Genomic DNA, 15,652 nt, shown 5'->3' on the forward strand with positions numbered 1-15,652 from the left:
GCGAAAAGGTGAGAAAACTTGAATTCGGCATCAGAATCAAGCTGAATGTTTGTGGTGATCACACTTGTTTCTTCCTGTATTTTTGGCGAGGATATAATAGCAGTGTTCTTTTATTGTGTTGATATTGTTCCTAAATATGTGCGAAGAAAACGTCGGTTTTCACTTGCTTTAGGGGCGTAATAGCTCTTTGGATGGAGAAACTATGCTCCGGAAGCTCCTTAATTCCATCGGCGCCAAAAGCACCACCTTGCGTGTACATAATGATTGCTAAGCTTGCACGCGGGGGCAGGGTGATGTGCTCATCGCCAATCTTTAGATAAGTAAAAGCTCTGGGCTTGGTTCGGTTGTCATGGCGGGATCTCCCGGTAGACATTCACTTCGCATCCAGATCGATAATTAAACCATTGTCAGGCAATGTTTTCAAGCCCATGATTTTGTCGCCGAGAAGGTAGCAATATGGCACATGCAGAAGCATACGTGGGGCGGACTATGGTTATTCCGGCGTAAAGCTGCCAAAAATGTGCATTATTGGGCTTGTGAGTGCTGGAATGGAAAAAAACGGAAGAGCACCTTTTTAACGGACAGCCACATTCACAATTTCTGTCTAATAGCTGATGGCGTTATTGCAAGTTCTTCAAATAAATAAAACAATTGCACAGCGAGACACAACTAACGCATCCAGAAGAAAGAAGTGATGAGCTGCTAACCTACAAAGTATTTTGGGCTTTCTGTTATTGCCACATCCGCTTTTCGTGGACTGCAAGACGGTAATTTCTGTTTCGGTGGTCACTCTTTAGTGCTTGCAACTTGATACTTGCAACTTGATGCATTTCCCTCGTGATTTTGCGCTGGCTTTCAAGGATTTCGACTGTTTAATTGACTGCAACACAGATTAAAGGTGGGCCTTTTGGTACATAACTTTGTCGCGTGTGCACTATGAAAACGTCTTTTCTTCTTCTTCTTGTTATCGTCTGCTAACTTCAACTTATTGCATACCTCGTTGCAATTCTTTGTGCTGCTATGCTTTGTAACGCGTTAATCAACTTTGTACGATCTGTAACACTTCACCAAAATGTGTGCCATTTCTGTAGTCCTGCTTCCCGAGCTGTTTCATAACTCTGTTTCATTGAATCTTGGAATGCAACCACCCAAGGCAGGTACCCACGTGCGTGCAGACACATGTGGCCTTGCTGTAGAAGAGGGACGTTCGAGTCATGTTTCTTTGACCCTTCCTTCAAACATCTGCCTCTCTATCCGATATATTCAATACAAAAAGGCATTTAAATTCCTGGCGAAAAACCGTTTACAATATTTGTTTATTTATTTTTTATATTATAACTCACAAGACCCCAAAGGGCTCCTGGAGCGGGTTTACATAGGGGGTTGAATAGCAAGCGTGTTGTATTACCGCAATAAAATGAATTGTAAAAAATATAACAAAACGAAGCAGGAATGTTCCAAGTATAACCGCAAATAAATACACACCGGAAGCTTGAAAAGCGGGATAATGCAAACCTATATATAATATGACACACCAAAGACAGGAATTTATTACAGATGGTTGGAAATCTATCACAAACGCGACGTACAACATATTAGCACAACCACAAAACAATACAGAGAAAAAATGCGCTGCACGTTTCGAAATCAGGAAAAGAAAACGACATAAGGGAAAGAAATTGCTATGTGTGCTCTTGGATTACTTCCTGCAATTTCGTTTTGTATTTTTGAGAGACAATATATGATGATAAAATATTTCATTGGACTATGCTACGTAAAAATAAAGACCGGGAAAAAGCACATGAATGCAATCTTGCGTTTTTAATTTTGTAGGATTGGCCATGGTGGGGAGATTAACGCGAGCTGGCTCAAAGTGATGAACGTGAAGAGACAGGCGGTGATAAATGTTGTGCATCAGTGATAGCCTGGAAAGTTGGCGGCGATGTTCTAGATCGCGCACTTCGGCCCGACGTTTAAGTGCTGGGCCGCTAGAATGAGGCGAGTAGTGTTTATATATGAAAGGAGCTGCAGGGTTTCTTGGAGATTCGGCATCCATTATTATGTATGCTTGATGGAGATCCCAAATGGTTGATTCATATTTTGGTTTTTTACGTACTAGCATAGTGAAGGCATGTTTAAGAATATCGTAAGCTGCATGCTTACGGTTATGTTAGAGAAAACAAAAACAGTGATTAGTGGAAGCAAGATTGTGTCTTGTGTTATGGTGGCACTTTAAGTCAGGTTGTAAGTACATTCGCAGACATTTATAAATGAAGGCGAGGTCAATGGTATTATATTAGTAACGTGGTACCTAGAAGTGAAGGAGGCGATATTAGGGAAACATACACTTAGTTTAGGAATGCTTCAGGGTCATTACTCGGGATGAGCACTATGCTTTGATACCATTCAGAGGTGTCTGCAAAATTTTATGGGCTATATCGCAACAAATTATTTGGTAAATCACACAATCGTCAGCAAAAATTATTTTTTCAGAGGAAACACAGGTTGTAATTCATTATTAGAGAATAAAAACAGTAGGGGCCCTAGTACGCTGCTCAGGGTGAAAATATTTCACAGATTCATTTATTGAATTGATTTTTGCAAGCATATGTGGTTCATAAAAATGGAAAAAGCTATGTTTAAGCATTTACCCATGCGATGCAGGTAAAAGGGTCATTTTGTTTAGAAATAACACGCCTACATACGAAAGAGAAAATACGATCTTCCGTGTTTATTTCCACCATGGTGAGAGCGACCCTACTCTGCGCACGGAAATACAAGTGCAATGTTTCGACGTGCTTCCCGCGGCCCCATGTCTGTCAACGTGCCACATCTTTTCCGGCTCCTCTATCCTGATACCCATGTTTGGCGGTAAATTACAAATCCTCAATATCCTCCGCACCTACCAATAAATGATTAGCAGAGTTCCAAAGGGTACAGCCATTGCACAGGTCCAGTACCTGCTCAACCACCGGATAAGTGATCTTTGCAGGCTTTTATGTGAAAATCTTTCGCAAAGTGCGTTTCACTGATTTTTTTATGTTTCCCAGGAATAACAGGAGTTGTATTTTTAGTGATTACTACCACGTCACCAACCATGACCCCATTATCAGCCCTGCACGGGGCACCTTCAGTAATCTTGGTGACGGTGAGTGGCGACACCGCGTACCCCGAGCCCCCCATACTTAAGCTGTCATCTACCGTTGCTAGAAGTTGAAAGGTGAAGGGTTAGAAGCCGTGAACGGTGGCCGTCGGAGCCTTGGTCAAGCTCCAGCCGATAGGCTCCCTGTCTGTCTACCAGGCAGGGAGCTCCGGGACCTCTTTCACTACCAGGGTAAGGTTAAAGGAGAAAGTAACCCCGTCTTCCTGCTCTCCAATGTATCATATGGCATTTTCCAACCCCCCCCCCCCCAGACGTGATCGGCCCCCGAAAAGGGGCCGCACCGAAGTTTCTTTTCCTTCTTTGCAATCGATCTCTCCCCCAAAGCCTGATCATTTCTCGCGGTGTTTGATCATGGAATCTGTTGACAAGACAAAGCCCATCACTTCCCAGTCTGTGTTTCTAATCTCCAAGTTTCTTGAAAGCCTAATCGGAAAGTCGTACAAGGCTAAGAAACTCACAACGGGAGAAGTTTTGATAGAAGTAGAAAACAAACAGCAATCCTCTAACATCCTGAAGAAACGCGCATGGTAGATGTTGACAACAAGATCACGCCCCATCGCAGCCTCAATAGCTGCTAGGGCGTGATCTCTGATCGGGATCTAATGAATGAGACTGAAGCAGATCTGCTCGAGGGCCTCCGAGATCAGGGCGTGACAGCAGTGAGGCGAATCACCATACGCCGAAATGATGAAATAATTCCAACCAAGCACATATTCTTGACACTTGACCGCTCTAACCTTCCTGAGTCGGTCAACTCAGGTTTCTTGAGATGTCCAATACGACCTTACTTGCCAAACCCACGCCGCTGTTTCAAGTGTCAGCGGTTTGGGCACGGCAGAACGTCTGGTCGTGGTAAATTGACGTGCGCAAAATGTGCAGCACATTATCATCAAACTAACAATTGTAAATCCGAGTACTTCACCTGTGCCAACTGCCAGGGACCACACGATGCCTATTCAAGGAGCAATGAAAAGCTCAAACAAAAAAAAACAGATCATTGCATTGAAAGTCAACGAAAACATTACCTTCCCAGAGGCACGGAAGAGGTTCACCTCCATCCCTCTCGGCAGGTACGCCGACGCAGCGCGCCGGGGGGTGGAGCGGCGTCTGGTTTCGGCGGGGACCCAGTACCGCGAGTCGGACTTGGTCCCGCCTGTGCCCCAATGGAACTGCAGAGGCCTTCTGAATAATCTTTACGATGTATACGAAACACTGCATACTTATCAGCCAAGTGTAATGTGTGTTCAGGAAACACATTTGAATTCTAAAAACACATATTCCCTAAACAGTTACTTGATATACAGAAAGGAAAGGGATGGCTGCACGCACTCTTCTGGCGGTGTGGCCATAATTGCCCGGAAATCCTTAGCCTGCCACCCTGTCACTCTGAACACTATCCTTGAGGCTGTAGCAATTCGAACAATAATATTTAATAGGTTGATAACGGTATGCTCCATATACATTCCTCCTGATGTTTCACTTTCGAGCTCTGACTTCGAGGCGCTGGTTGACCAGCTGCCCGAACCGTACATCCTTACAGGCGACCTTAATGCTCACAACTCTCTTTGGGGCTCTTCTCGCACGGATGCCCGAGGTCGCCTGATAGAGAAATTCCTTACATCTTCAGGAGCATGCCTTTTCAACAATAAACAGCCTACATACCATAACATAGGATACAACACATACTCATATCTTGACTTGGCGATTGGCTCCGCAGATCTCTTTCCTCTTGTCGAGTGGGGTGTGGGCACTGACCCATACGGTAGGGACCACTTCCCGACCTCACTAACGTATATAGGCAAAGGCCCATGCAGTCGATCTTCCCAAAACAGGTTCAGTGAAGCAAGAGCAAACTGGAATACATTTACAGAGACATCGAAACTACACCACACATCCATAGGACACCTACAGGTTGAAGAAGCTACCCAACTGCTCACGGCGCACATCCTCGACGTCGCCGAAAGGTCCATTCCCCACGCCTCTGGTGCCCCGCGCAACCAGCGGAGGCCGTGGTGGAATGAGGACTGTAGGTGGGCGCGAGATGCCCAGACAAGGCGTGGGGTATCCTTCGTCGGTACCCCATGTCGGGAAACGTCCTCTTGTTCAAACGGGCCAAGGCGTTAGGAAAACGTGTGCGCCGTGAGGCAAAACGAGAGAGTTGGCGTACATTCACTACATCAATAAACTCCTACACAGACACACGGAAAGTATGGACACGAATACGCAAACTCAAGGGGCAACAAACACAAAGCCTGCCTCTGGTATGCACTACAGGGGACACACTCGAAGACGAGGCTGACACACTCGCACAACACTTCCAACACGTTTCTAGTTCAGCACACTACACAAACACTTTCATGAAACACAAACAAACGGCCGAAAAGAAGCCTATACTAGATAACAATAGGTCAACATCTTCTTATAACTCAGAGTTTTCACTGCATGAGCTGAGGGCTGCTCTGAGCACGTGTAAACCCTCAGCTCCAGGCCCAGACAACATCACATACACAATGATACAACACCTGCACGCACACACTCTTCTAACACTCTTACACCTATATAACAAGATTTTGCTTTCGGGCCCATTCCAAACTTTTAGAAGGAGGCTATAGTTTTAGGTTTCCTGAAGGAGGGAAAGGACCCGTCGTCCCCCTCAAGTTACCGTCCTATTGCCCTCACGAGCTGCCTGTGCAAGCTCTTCGAGAAGATGATAAATCGCAGGGTCGTGTACTTCCTTGAGTACAACGGTCTTCTCGAGAGCTGCCAGGCAGGCTTCAGGGCAGGGCGATCCACGAATGATCAACTCGTAGCTCTTGAATCGTATATTAAGGATGCCTTTGTGCATAAACAGTATTGCCTAACGGTGTTTTTTGACCTCGAGAAGGCCTACGACACCGCTTGGCGCTTCGGGATCCTCAGTGACCTGAAGTCTTTCGGTGTTTCGGGCCATACGCTCCACACTCTGGCTAGTTATCTGTACCAATGAACGTTTCGCGTGAGAGTTGGTAACGCACTGTCAAGGATTCATGGGCAAGAAAACGGCGTGCCGCAAGGTGGAGTTCTAAGCTTTACTCTTTTTATAATTAAAATGAACTCTCTTGGTAAGGCATTGCCACCTACCATTTCTTACTCTATGTATGTAGACGACGTACAGATATCTTTTAAATCTTGTAATATGTCAATCTGTGAACGTCAGGTCCAGCTTGGTGTTAGAAAACTTGCCAGCTGGGCAGACCAGAATGGTTTTAAACTCAATCCAGGAACAAGTTCTTGTCTTGTGTTCTCCAAAAAGCGCAGGATCTATCCGGACCAAGATATTACTCTGAATGGCGTTTCAATTCCTGTTAAAAAGGAGAAAGTTTTTATGCATAATATTCGATAACAAGCTAACATTGGTTCCACACTTCAAACATCTTAAGCAAAAATGCCTAAAAACTATGAGTATTCTCAATGTTCTCTCCCACCAGTCGTATGGTGCAGACAGGCAACTCCTTCTGCGGGTTTATAGCGCCCTAGTGGGATCCCGCTTGGACTACGGCAGTGTTTTATATGGGTGCGGAAAAAAAACGGCCCCAAAAATGCTGGACCCGGTGCAGCATTTAGGGCTACGCCTCGCATGCGGTGCTTTTCGCACTAGCCCTGTCCAAAGTCTCTATGTAGAATGCAATAAATGGTCCCTAGATCACCAGAGGGTGTACATGGATGTTTTATATGCCTCAAAAATCATGTCTATGACAAATCATCATTTTACTCCGACCATTAATGATGCATCCTCACAGCAGCTCTTTTTAAATCGTCCATCAATCTCCATGCCGTTTCCTCTAAGAGTGCGAGAAGAAGACACTGAGCTAGAAGTCTCGTTTTCAGGCATTTACAAGACGTCCATCATTGATTCAATTCCACTATGGCATCTCCACCCTGTGTCATGTGACCTGTCTTTTATGCTGTTTAGCAAGAACAGGTCACCAAGGATTGCGATTCTGCAGCATTTCTTGTTTGTGCAGCATCAGTACCGTTGTGAAGAGTTTTACAGTGATGCGTCCAAGACTGCAACTGCTGTGGCTTGTGCTGCGCATGGGCCGAACTTTAACGTCAGTAAAACAATGAACCTTTGAAGCAGTATATTCACAGCGGAAGCATACGGTATTTTAATGGTAATAAATCACATAGTCCAACATCAAATCCTAAAATCCATCGTGTACACGAACTCTCTTAGCGTTGTACAAGCACTTGCATCAGGAAAGCATAATAAAAACTTTGTTATCAATCATGTTCTTAAGGCTATCATGTCTTCATATGCATCAAACCTTCAAATAACTTTCTGTTTTGTTCCAGGGCACTCCGGAATTGCCGGGAACGAAACCACAGATTGAATGGCCACTGCAGCTACACTCTTGAATAGAATGGACATAGCAACAGTGCTATACACAGACATGAAGCCAGATATCAGACACCAACTTCGCAACCGATGGCAAACACACTGGAGTGAACAAACAGATAACAAGTTACACGTTATAAAACCACGCTTGGGCCCATACACCACTGACACACGCTACAGATACACAGAAGTTGCCCTTGCTAGGCTACGGATAGGGCACACACACGTAACACACTCGTATCTCCTCACGGGGTCTTCAAGACCCCAGTGTGGCAGGTGTGAAGAGGCCCTATCTGTAGTTCACATCCTCATTCAATGTAACGCACTTCACACAACACGACGCAAACACTTCCCACAGCTATACAGACTACACGTCCCACTACACCCAGTGTTTTTCCTCTCTGACGATCCCATGTTTTCTATCAAGTGCGTTTTTCAATATTTAGAAGAAATTCAATTTTTAGAACTCATATCATACCACGCGTGATCACTCCCTCGCGCTATACACCAGCCATGCTCATTGTCGTTTTGTAATTTTACTTTGGTTTTTGCTGGCTTTTCGTAGTGTTTAAGGTTTCACCCCTCATATATGACTATCGTTTTGGCGCTCTTTGCCGCAGTTGGCCTTGCGCCATAAACATCCAACCACCATCATCATCATCGTCACCATTATCAGGAAGTACTGTTCGGCTGTGCGGGCTTCTCAGAGTCAAGGGATAATCTTTGCACGAATGTTTTCAGAAATCATTGATAATTGCCTGCCTTTGTTTCCAGAGTCTGAAAGTTTCATTGCGGTTAACCAACTCTGGAGTGACATTCGTCTGCGAAAGAGTGACAATTCGCCTACCGCATACAAGTGTCAGTGGTTGAGCACTTCCTTGTTGACAGCGTTGTCCAAAAGGCACGTAACAGGTCTGAAATTTACCACGGCTTTTACCTCAGGACGTATGGTAGGGAGCTGCTCAAAATACAGCTGTTTTCGCGTAACGTTTTTCTTAAACAGTTCTGAACTTGCCCGATCAGGCGTTCTGAAAATCCACCCTAGCACGTTGCACGCTCAGCTATAAGTTTCCCCTAATCACGTAAATAGCACAGTTCGTTTTGCACTTGAACATCACGCAAACCTCCATAAAGAACCTTCATATTGCGACTGGTGGCGCAAACATTCAGGGCACTATCAGAATAAATTAGCGTGACATGACTGCGCTCACAGTCATGTCACTGCCTAGTTCTAGCGCACCGAGCGCACTACCGCACAGTTAAGCAAGACCAAGTACGTTTTCAGTTTGCTGGTCCCTCTGACCAACACTGGTTCTGTGAAGTTGAAGCCGATGATTTTAAATTGGTGGGCTCTGCTGACTGGGTCAATCGGCAAGACTGCGACTGGTGCTCTAGAAGGTTGCAGTCTGAATGCTTCGCACACTTTGCAACGTGTGAGTACTTTGTCACACATTGTGCAGCTGAATCCAGCCACAAGCTCTCGCGGATTTTGGAGAGATAATGGCTTTTTTCCGCTGTTTAGAAATCGCCGGTGGCCGCCAAATACGATGAGGGGAGTAGAGAGATGATATCCAGGTAGCAGTATCGGGCATCGTCCTTCTGAAACCGCGGCCCATGCTGATACGCATTACGGCATTGTTGTCGACGAAGAATGGAGGTCGTGAATGGTGGAGGTTCATGCGATGGGCTTTCCCACGGACAAGGAAGCCAACTCGTTGCCAAACAGTGTACGTTGAGCAATCCTAATCCAGGTATTTTCCCCCTTATTGAACTCGTCAATGGTGAGAGCGTCTTTTCCCTGATGGTATGCCGGCTCACGGCAGTTCTGGGAAATCTAATCCAGCCGGTTATTATTCTTATCGCTCTTCTCCAGTGGCTGTGCTTGTATAGATTCAAAAGATGTGCTGCCTGTCGTGCAGTCTGACACATTCACACATCTCAATTTTACACTTGAGAAATAATGTCTGTAATTTCACTATGGTCTTCGGAAACTTTGTTTTCTTTTCGCCACGTTCCTGCCAGACCAACCATGTACTTGCCACCAAAGACATCTAACTGGCTGTGAGGTTGCGAGCAGAAATTCATCTGGTCAGTAGGTTAGCCGGGTTTGTAATCCCCGAACATTTCCTCCCGTGGGCTAGAATTGGTTATAGATTGAATTTCTATCAGACCATAGCAGACGAATAGTTTCCACTGAGTTGCTGCATATCGAGCCCGAACCAAACAAATTTCGGAATATGTCCAACAGAAATAGTCCACATTACTGAAGAGTACTGTTTCCAAGAGCAGTTTAGTAAGCCGAGCTCTGAGAACAGTGACCACTTGTTCAAGAAGAGGCGACGTCACACACTTGATTAAAATTACGCGAGATTGGTGATAAGCTACTGAACGCGAACGTTGCCCGAGCTGTCGTCGGCTCTCAAGTATGCCACCGACCCATAAGCGCGAGCGCTTGCGCAGGTGAGCAGGTGAATAGGTTAATGATCATGCACGCTGATTTCAGCTGGTGTCATGGAATGCAAAATGCCTTGACATCCGGTAATTCCCCACACTATTTGTTCAGTCGTCCGAAATGCCACCAGGCAGGGACTGCTCAAATTCCGGTGCTTAAATCCAGAACCTGCAATTTAGTCTAGTATTTCGGGATGACGCTTGCATACACTTCGCTTGGTAGTGGTGATGTTAAGGGCTTCTTCAACTAACTCATAACTTACGGCTATAGTATCGTCGATCTAGTTCCAGGTTAGCCCAAGATCTATTGCTAAGCCCAAGAATACTGGTTTTGTCAACGTGGCAAATCATTTCTCGAAGCAAGTCACGCTTTGTTGTCCATTTTGGCATCTTATTACCAAACTGACTCCTTATATGGTTAGTCTCTTAACACTGCCTGATGCCTTCCTGTGTGTCAGCAGCACCACAAACTAATGGATCTACATAGAAGATTCTCCTCAGCCTTTCAGCAGATTCTTGGTAGTTGTCGGAATGCGTGAGGTCGAAATGCAAAGTGGCTGAGAGTGTAAACGGAACAGACGTGCTGCTGGAAAGTACCCGCGTCATTGGCATTCTTTGTATTCTAGGCTCCTTGCTAGAAGAAGGGATCTCGAGAAACCACAAAAACGTGATGCATCCCTGTCTTCTCATCAGACGCCTATCAGTACAAAAGCTATTTAAACGTCGGTCGTGCACTCAACCATAACAGTCGCACCTTTATCAACATTTTCTAGGAAACTGTGTTAATCATGTGTTCCGACAGCGTCTGAGGACGCACGAAAAACAACACGAAGGCGGGTTGTTGACGCTTCTAGCATGACGTCCCGCTGTGGCATGAAGTATACATGATCCACACAAACCGCCGCTTTCCCAACTCTTTTCGCGTAATCATCCTTCTCATATTCCTTGACAACCTTGTCGTATGCCCTCATCGCTTCTTTATCTGAAGAAAGACGTCGGAGCAGTCCATGAAGACTCAAGAGGGCAACCTTGCTATTTTTGGGAATGGGTGCTGGTGAGGACGCTAGAGAGGAATGAAAGGGCAAAACTGTTTAGGGAGAACCAGCCAGACGATTCGACTTGTGCCGCGCAATCACGCACTGGTGAGGACAGCCCTCGTTCTGTGCTGAATGCTCGTTCGGGGATTGACCGGACGGTGAAGACGAATTGGACAGCGACATCACTTCAATCAGTCTTCATTACTATATATATATATATATATATATATATATATATATATATATATATATAAATATATATATATATATATATATAGGGTTTGGAAAATGAGGGGCTCGTTAGGAAATACACAAAGAAATGCCGGCAGTCTACAACGCCAAAGAAGGCATAGGGGATGGGGGATGGTTAGAATTTTTTTTTCTTAAGTTAGTGACGTTATATTTTTATTATTATATTTATTAATTACGTTAGAAAGAAAGAAAAACACGCGCCCAGAGTGGGGACCGAACCCACGCATTTCGATTAGATCTCGAATGCCTTACCAATTCGGCTATCTGGGCGACTGTGTCCTCCTTCACTTTCTGGGGTATTTATATTTACTACAACTGTATCTGACGCTTGAGGGTGGTAGCCAGCGCCACTCAGACTACACGGGGAGAAGGGGACCTTCTTTTCAACCCCCGGGGGCGTGACGCGAACGTCTACAGCCTGTCATAAGTAGGTAACTGGCGGGAAACCCTCTTATGCTACCTTGGCATCAAGGCTGCCAGAACCGAGGCCCCCGATAAGCTTTCGCACGATAATAGGGTTAGGAAAATGAGGGGCTCGTTAATAAATACACAAAGAAATGCCGGCACTCTACAACGCCAAAGAAGGCATAGGGGGATGGTTAGAATTTTATTTTTAAGTTAGTGACGTTATATTTTTTTATTATTATTATAATCACGTTAGAAAGAAAGAAAAACACGCGCCCAGAGTGGGGACCGAACCCACGCATTTCGATTAGATCTCGAATGCCTTACCAATTCGGCTATCTGGGCGACTGTGTCCTCCTTCACTTTCTGGGGTATTTATATTTACTAAAACTGTATCTGACGCTGTGTATTTCCAAACGAGCCCCTCATTTTCCAAACCCTATTATCGTGCGAAAGCTTATCGAGGGCCTCGGTTCTGGCAGCCTTGATGCCAAGGTAGCATAAGAGGGTTTCCCGCCTGTTACCCACTTATGACAGGCTGTAGACGTTCGCGTCACGCCCCCGGGGGTTGCAAAGAAGGTCCCCTTCTCCCCGTGTAGTCTGAGTGGCGCTGGCTACCACCCTCAAGCGTCAGATACAGTTTTAGTAAATATAAATACCCCAGAAAGTGAAGGAGGACACAGTCGCCCAGATAGCCGAATTGGTAAGGCATTCGAGATCTAATCGAAATGCGTGGGTTCGGTCCCCACTCTGGGCGCGTGTTTTTCTTTCTTTCTAACGTGATTATAATAATAATAAAAAAATATAACGTCACTAACTTAAAAGTAAAATTCTAACCATCCCCCTATGCCTTCTTTGGCGTTGTAGAGTGCCGGCATTTCTTTGTGTATTTCCTAACGAGCCCCTCATTTTCCAAACCCTATTATCGTGCGAAAGCTTATCGAGGGCCTCGGTTCTGGCAGCCTTGATGCCAAGGTAGCATAAGAGGGTTTCCCGCCAGTTACCCACTTATGACAGGCTGTAGACGTTCGCGTCACGCCCCCGGGGGTTGAAAAGAAGGTCCCCATCTCCCCGTGTAGTCTGAGTGGCGCTGGCTACCACCCTCAAGCGTCAGATACAGTTGTAGTAAATATAAATACCACAGAAAGTGAAGGAGGACACAGTCGCCCAGATAGCCGAATTGGTAAGGCATTCGAGATCTAATCGAAATGCGTGGGTTCGGTCCCCACTCTGGGCGCGTGTTTTTCTTTCTTTCTAACGTAATTAATAATAATAATAATAAAAAATATAACGTCACTAACTTAAAAAAATTCTAACCATCCCCCTATGCCTTCTTTGGCGTTGTAGACTGCCGGCATTTCTTTGTGTATATATATATATATATGTATATATATATATATATATATATATATATATATATATATATATATATATATATATATATATATATAGCGAATCAGAATAGGAAATGAGGGGCTCGTTGAAAATAACACAGAAATAAGGGTTGGCAGTCGAGAAAACCTCGGAAAGCAAAGGGGAGGATGTGGTAGATCATTGAAACAGATTAAGAATTTGGAAAGAAAGAAAGAAAGTGAAGAGAAAATGCCCGCAAGGTGGGATCCGAACCCACGACCTCCAGAATACCGGTCTGGTGCGATAACCACTACGCTACCGGCGGGGCGAATTTCCCATTCACTTTCTGGGGTATTTATGTTAGGTATGTTTGTTTCCTGTGCTTGGGGGTGGTAGCCAGCGCCATTCGGACTAATCGGGGTGAAGGGGACCTTCTTTTTAACCCCCGGGTCGTGACTCGAGTGTCTACGACATGTCCAGAGTGGTCGACCAGCTTTGAACCCTCTTAAGCTCCCTTTGGCAACAAGACTGCCAGAACAGAGGCCCTCGCTATGCATGTAGCGAATCAGAATAGGAAATGAGGGGCTCGTTGAAAATAACACAGAAATAAGGGTTGGCAGTCGAGAAAACCTCGGAAAGCAAAGGGGAGGATGTGGTAGATCATTGAAACAGATTAAGAATTTGGAAAGAAAGAAAGAAAGTGAAGAAAAAATGCCCGCCAGGTGGGATCCGAACCCACGACCTCCAGAATACCGGTCTGGTGCGATAACCACTACGCTACCGGCGGGGCGAATTTCCCATTCACTTTCTGGGGTATTTATGTTAGGTATGTTTGTTTCCTGTGCTTGGGGGTGGTAGCCAGCGCCATTCGGACTAATCGGGGTGAAGGGGACCTTCTTTTTAACCCCCGGGTCGTGACTCGAGTGTCTACGACATGTCCAGAGTGGTCGACCAGCTTTGAACCCTCTTAAGCTCCCTTTGGCAACAAGACTGCCAGAACAGAGGCCCTCGCTATGCATGTAGCGAATCAGAATAGGAAATGAGGGGCTCGTTGAAAATAACACAGAAATAAGGGTTGGCAGTCGAGAAAACCTCGGAAAGCAAAGGGGAGGATGTGGGGAGGTATTCAAAGGGGAGGTATTCTGGAGGTCGTGGGTTCGGATCCCACCTGGCGGGCATTTTTTCTTCACTTTCTTTCTTTCTTTCCAAATTCTTAATCTGTTTCAATGATCTACCACATCCTCCCCGTTGCTTTCCGAGGTTTTCTCGACTGCCAACCCTTATTTCTATATATATATATATATATATATATATATATATATATATAGATCATGAGGTTCAATGGGCCAGTATAAAAATAGTGAAAGAAGTGGACTGACACGTGTCCTTTTTTGTTGCCAACAGTTTCGTAGTTAGAAACTCCTTCTTCAGGGCTGTATTTTAATTTCTCCCGTTTCGCCTTTATACAAAAACTTCTGTGAGGGAGGGTTACATCCCTCATTCCTGCAGGAGAGGTCGCCGTTGAGGGGTGTTTCAAACAGTTTGGGCAAGTGAGGCATTCCGATTGGCTAGAAAGGTGGAAGGTGAGCGAAAGGGGAAAGAACACGGACGAAAAGGCAGCACGAAATCACGATAACAAGAAGCACACAAGCAAACACAAAATCAAAACCAGGAGTGAGTCCTGCGCGCTCCGCAAATGGTGGAAAAGTAGTCAGCGGGAAGGGAAAAGGGACAAAAAAGGGGGGTGAAGACAGACGGACATAAGATGGCGGCAGAGGCATAGATCTTCGATTCGGTCAAACTGTAAGGCCGCATGCATTCACGGCCCGCCCAGTCGACACATGGTCCCCGCGCCATACTCAGAATTTCCTGTCCAATTTTCGGTTTGGTTTTACTCCTGGTTAAGCCTACAGCAGCTCTCGTCTTGGCGCCACTTCGACGAAACCGAGTAGTGCAGCAAAGCTTTGCCGCGCGGCCAGTGAGCCGCGGAATATGTAACACTAGGATTTGGTTTCGTTTGCGCCGCATTCTTCGGCCGTTTGTCTGTGAGTGGTGCGGCGGTCATAATTCAGGCTACTGTGCGTCGGCGGGTCCGTGGGGCACGCTCATAGCTGTTCAAGGTCACTGGTGAGACGGGTGGTGGTTGCCGAACGGGCGGGGAAGGGGGGGGGGGGCATTTTACACGTTTGTCTTCCTTGACTAAGTTCCTAAAGCGGGGTTTACTTTTTTTCCTTCTTACTTTCTTTTTTTAAGTTGTACGTACGATCCCGGTTTCGCGCTCGCGCTCACCCCCCCCCCCCCCCATCGCCCGCAAGGTCCCGATATTTCTGTTGAAGGCGCATCTTTTTGCCGCAAGAATGAGAGGCGGCCCGGGTCCTCATTGATGCCATGGATGGATGCCTGGAATTTATGTATAAAGTAGGACTCCCTCTGCTCGCGTTCCAGGGAAGAGCGGAAGCCGGAATACAGGAGAGTGATTCTGATATGCTCAATGGAATTGTCCAGCAGGCTCATACGTTTGGAAAATAGCATATCCGGCTGTGAGGTGACCTGGGATTTGTGGTTGTTGAATCTAAGCCGGAATGCATTCTCGGTCTGGCCAATATAGTCCTT

This window comes from Haemaphysalis longicornis, unplaced genomic scaffold (genome assembly GCF_048455015.1).
Source record: "Haemaphysalis longicornis isolate Haplotype H1 unplaced genomic scaffold, Haemaphysalis longicornis Haplotype H1 scaffold_11, whole genome shotgun sequence".
NCBI classification, from domain to species: domain Eukaryota; kingdom Metazoa; phylum Arthropoda; class Arachnida; order Ixodida; family Ixodidae; genus Haemaphysalis; species Haemaphysalis longicornis.